Source organism: Alligator mississippiensis, chromosome 2 (genome assembly GCF_030867095.1).
Source record: "Alligator mississippiensis isolate rAllMis1 chromosome 2, rAllMis1, whole genome shotgun sequence".
Taxonomy (NCBI): domain Eukaryota; kingdom Metazoa; phylum Chordata; order Crocodylia; family Alligatoridae; genus Alligator; species Alligator mississippiensis.
The window spans coordinates 12,451,695-12,457,694 of record NC_081825.1 but is presented as its reverse complement, the minus strand read 5'-3'; positions in this window follow the sequence as shown (position 1 = coordinate 12,457,694).

Here is a 6,000-nt window from a genome sequence, read left to right as displayed (position 1 = left end):
ACCAATGTTGTTGCCATTCATTCTTTGTTTTTAAAAGTTTTTTTATGAACTATAACACGACACCCAAGTTCTCAACTGCAATCAAGGCCTGGTTGTGATTCATGCTGTATAGACACAATCACACCCACACACACACTCCTTGCTTTCCCAACATGGATGGATTAAGGAATACATGGGATGGTGGTAGGAACATAGGCAGATAATTTTGAAAAAAGTCATTGCAAATGGTGAGGTGTGTCATCCCACATAACACAAAGCATATTTTTCTCCAGTTAAAAATAAACTATAAGTTTTACTAATATGCCAGAGGCCTTGGGCTGTATTATGCAGTTTAAGATGGAGTCGAAAACAAGTACAGGTTCGTTGGAATGAGTTAAAAACAATTTGTAAAACTGTGAAATAGGAGCTTCATTACTAGCTAACAGATAGCAGAATTGCAGAACAAAGAATAGCTTGACTGGTGGAAGGTCAAGACCATTTTAAAAAAGACAGGGTCGTTAGCATCTGTGGAATTAAAAGTTTAAAAAGAATCAAGTAGAACTATACTCAGCCGTAAAGTCAATTGACTCCCTCAGCACTGCCTGACTAAAAATGCTGCACCCATTGCCAGGTTTTATAGTTTGAGTGAAACAGGAATCAAATGGGTGTGCAAGTGCACCCTACCTGGATAGGACAGGTAGAAATGCATGCAAGGGTGAAACAAAGCAGAGAATATCCAAAAAGGGGGTAGGAGGGATGCATAATCAAAATGAAATGCTCTGAGAAGTTTTGGGATTTCTTCTCCTTTTTGGGCCTCTTTTAATTTCTGGAAATGAGGCTCAGACTCAGTAGGGAGGTAGAGAGATAGAAAGATATATCACAATGAATTTCTTGAGAAATGTTCTCTTCTTGCTTAATGGCTCAGACTACAGAGGTCCAAATAGTGTAATAGCTATACTGTTTGCAAAATATTTGAATGAAAGGTGAAAGCCAAACCTTTTTTTATGATTGACTCATGACTGGTGCTTTGGACAATTACCTTAGAGCACTTATCAGCACTCTCTACAAAAACAAGGGAGACATGAGTAAAGTTATCATACATCTGGGTTTTCCTGGACATGTCTTCTTGTTTGGCCCCCCTGTCCTCCTGTTTGGGAGGGTTTTTAAAATGCAAGCAAATTTTCAGTTTTTTGCTCTGCCTCTGCCTTTTCCCAATTTTTTTTTTGACTGCTTGGGTCTGGGAGCAGTAAGGCAAGCTGATTGGCTGTTGGGGGATCATTTGCTCTGCACATGGGCCCTGGCAGTGGCTTTCAGGTGAGAGAGTCAAAGAGATGAGAGAGACAAAAAGAATGTGTGTGTGTGTTTGTGCACACATGGGTGCATGTATGTGAGCTGCGTGGGTAGCAGGGCTGGGGGGCAGAGGGCTGCAGGTAGGAAGTGAGGGACACCATCAGGGCTGGAGGGCCAGGGGACTGCGGGTCAGGAGTCAGGGGCACCAGCAAGCCTGGCGGATGGGGTGCAGTCTTTTAGGAATGAAAGGCAGCAGCAGGGCTGAGGGGCTGTGGTTTAGGAACAAGGAGCAGAGGCAGGGCATGATCATATCACTTGTCCCCCAACAATCATATACTCCTACCCCCTCTTCTTCACCCCCACCCCCCACCCCAAGTCTCCTCTTTCTTGATACTGGAAATATGGTAACTTTAGACAAGGGTGACTGCAACAATTATAGAGGCATCTCCAGTAATGCCAGTTCTCACAAAACAATTGTGAGGCTCCTGCTTTCCAAGTCAAATTAACTTTAACTCATGTTCTCCAGACAGAGAGATCAGATCTTGGGATTTTTTTCATCTGGCATGTGTAGAGGAACTCAGTGCCAGTAAGTCTGTGAAGGGGAAGAGGCAGGGGGGGAGGGAAGGGGCAGAGGAGCAGATCAAAACCCCATGGCGAGGAAGGGAGTGGAGCAGGGGTGGGGGGCTGGGGTGGATGGTGCCCTGGGGTGGGTCATGTGACATCACCCCAGATGGCTTATCCAGGAGTGTGGGGCAGGGGGGAGGCATATCTCCCTGCCACTATACACCCCCCAGGGCAGGCATGGGGGATAGGTGTCCCCAGATTTGTGCCTGGGTTGGAGGCAGGCTGCCTGCTGTAGGCTCATGGCTCTGCACTGTGCTGCCTTTGCCCAAGGAGCTGTGCACTGGCCACAATGTGTCCCCTGCCTGCCTGGCAGCATCGCACGGCTCCAAGAGCAAAGGCAACAAGGCACAGAGCCCCAGCCCTCAGCAGGCAACCCACCTCTTTCCTGGGCACAAATCTGGGGTAATGTGCCCCACCATTCCTCTTCCAGGGGTGCGCACAGGGGCTGGGAGCTGGCCACGCCTCCCCCACACCTCTAAATGAGCTGCCTGTGGCTCCATCGCATGACCCATGACCCAACCTCCCTGCCTCTCTGCCTGCCTTTGTCTGTGTCTGGTTGTGTCTAGCTATCTGTCTGCCCCTCACTGCCAAGATACACCCCAGCCCTGCTATTTCCCCTCACTCCTGACCCACCATACCCCATATCCTGCCAGGGTGTGTGGGGACCCCTCCATCCCTGGGCTCCAAAGCCCCCACACACCCCCGCAGCCCCCCACACCTTCACAAATAACCACCCCCACACACAGACACTTAAAAATAGCATCTCATGATTTGGATTCCAAATCTCTTGATTTTTCAGAGTTTGTCTCATGATTTTTCACAGGATGGGGTTGGCAATACTGCATCACTCTCCTCAAAATCCCAGGTAAGGCTTTTGCCAGGGTCATCTTGAAAAGCTTGCAACAACTTGCTTATCATGTCTACCTAGAATCACAGTGTGGATTCAGAGCAGGGAGATCAACAATAGACATGATATTCTCTTTATATCAAGTGCAAGAAAAATTCAGGGAACAAAATAAGCCACTGTACATAGCATTTGTAGACCTGATGAAAGCCTTTGACACTGTCAGTAGAACAGTTTTGTTCACGATCCTGGTAAAGATTAGATGTCCCCCCAACATTACTCAGCATGATATGCTCCTTCTATGAAAACAAGCAGGCCACAATTCAGTTTGATGGATCAACCCCTGACAGATTTGAGATGAAGAATGGAGTGAAGCATGGTCGTGTTCTTGCACCCACACTCTTTGGGATCATCTTTTCTATGCTAATGCACTATGCTTTTGATGGCTTGGAGGAAGACATATACCTTCAAACAAGATCATATGACAAACTTTACAATCTATCACGTCTAAAAGCCAAGAAAAAAGTGAGGCACATGCTTGTATTATTAGGGAGCTCTTTTTTGCTGACAATGCTGCACTCACCCCACGTGAACAAGGCCAACTACAAATGCTCATGAATTGCCTCTCACAAGCTTGCATAATGGTTTCCCTGACCATCAGCATCAAGAAGACAATGGTTGTAGGACTGCGTGTTCACTAGTCACCATTTATCAGCCTTGACAGCACAGCTTGAGGCAGTGAACAAGCTCTGCTGACTTGGATCCACAGTGAGCAACAACCTGTCGCTGAACGAAGAGGTAAACACGCACATTGGAAAGGCTGCTACCACTTTCAATAAGCTCTCCAAACAAGTCTGGAACAATACACAACTCACAAGCAAAACTATGCTACTTGTGTACAAAGCCTGCATCCTTTGTTTTCTTATGTATAGCAGTGAGACATGGTCAACATATGAATATCAAGAAAAGAAGCTGAAGAGCTTTTACCTATGGTGTTTATAGTGCATCCTTGACATAAAGTGGCAAGACATATTCACCAGCAGAGGTCTTTGCCAAAGCCAACCGGCCAACCATCACTGCGCTACTTAAACAGCAGTGCCTACACTGGCTTGGCCATCTTCGTAGGATGAAAGATGGGCATATTCTGAAGGACATCATGTGTGGGCAAATTACAGATGGGGAGAGAAGTGTAGGGTGCCCAAAACTGCACTTCAAAGACATCTGCAAGCAGAAGATGAAGGCTTTTGAAATCAACCCAAAACTTGTAAGGCCTTAGCAGGAGACAGGACAAAGTGATGCTCCCTTCTCAATCACGGAGTCCAACATCATGAACAGAAATAGTCACTCAAATTTCAATAGGAATATGACCGAAGGAAACAGTCTGTCAGTACATTAGCCCTTAATGCCATGCACACCCATGACCACTGTGGCAGGACCTGCAAGTCTAACATTGATCTTTACAGTCACAAGAGAAAATACAATACCAGTCAGTAGAATAATTGCAATATCCACCATCACTCGCTGATGAAAAGACGCCATAGATGCTTTGGACAATTACCTTAGAGCTCTTACGTTGTTATTTTCAATATAATATACATTAATGTACAGTATCTGCAAGCCATTAATGGAAATAAAGACTCTTTCTATTATGACATGCGTTAAATTAGTTTATCTAGCCATATTATGTTAACCCTGTATTTACAATAAGTAAATACTACTGTGAACTGGATCTCGTTGCTCCAGCAAATGAATACATCCTTATTTTACTTAGCAGAATACTAAATTCTTACTGGAAATTTTCACTATTTTCTTCAGATTTCAGATATGGAAAGCATAAATATTTTATCAAAAAAGAAACCTTTTTTTTTTTTTTCCCCCCCAGTTTGTTTCTCTTTGGTACAAAAATCAGAACATTAATAATTAAATGATTTTTTTTCATTAACTTTTTTTTAAGACCACTATCAACTTTGCTGCCATGTCATCTGGACTTTCAACTCCAGGCTCACAAAGCAAGTTTTATTCTTCCAGGTCTTCCAAGGTGTATGCTCAAAAGGGGGGCAGAGGAAGTGCTTCAGGGACACCCTCAAGGCCAACTTGAAAAAATGCAACATCCATGTCAAATCATGGGAGACAATCACCCAGACTGCCCCAGATGGAGGAAGAGTCTGCTGCAGGGATCTCAGTACTTTGAAATCTCATGATGACAACAGGAGATGGAAAAGCAGGAGCAGCAGAAACAACGTGTTGTGGACAAAAAAAAAAATCCAGTGCCACTCACCCCACGTGGAAATACATGCCCAAGCTACAGTAGAGTATGAAAATCCCAGATAGACTTCATCAGCCATCTTTGGACACATGGATAAGACAACCACGGAAGAAAATCACCCTCAACTTTGATAGATTGCCAAAGGAAAGAAAAAAGGTACAGAAATATCTGCTGAAAAATCTCAGGTATACCAAAAACCAGAGTAAACTGATGACAAGAGTTCTGTAGTTAGTTCCATGTGAATGCAGCCTTGAATGACTAGATTTCAACACTATGTAACCTTTGTGTTGCTTTCTAAGTATTATGATTCAGCGTGGTTCCCTTGGCATTTTATGGTCCTACATTGCTTATTTTAGGTTTATTTTTCTTTGAGAATCCCTGCCAAAAACTGATAAATGACAATAATGATTGATGCTGATGGTGAAAGGAGCCATCATCCCAAAGTATTCTAATCACAAAAATACTGAAATACAGTAGAGAATGGATGCTCTTTCATAGTCTGCAACCAAAATACAAAACAGCTTAGAATAGGAAATGATGTTAAAACAGTCCTGGACCTCACTGCCTTGTTTCCTGAAGGAGCATTTGAGGAAACCCGCTCTTTCAAGAGCAATTCTCCAGGTGGTTTTTCTCTCAATCCTCACCATCCTAGCATAGGAGATACATTGTGGGAGGAATTGTGGAGTATAACTCTTGGATGCTTCAACCTACTTTCTCCTTAGAGCTGCTCTGATCTGTGCCAAAGATCAAGATGGTCCAAGGTGGCCCACATTGAAATTGCTGCAGATCGTACTTGTAATACCTGCCAGTGCCACAAAACCTTTGCTTACTGCAAGATAGATAGCATATCCAATGGCACTGTGATCTGTCATATAGTTCTGATTCATTCATTCTGTGATAACAGAAAAAATTCCCCTGCCTACACAACTAATAGTGTAATGTCTCATAGGAGCTTGATCTTTCCAAGAAAATCTTCTACCCCATCCACTGATCTGGC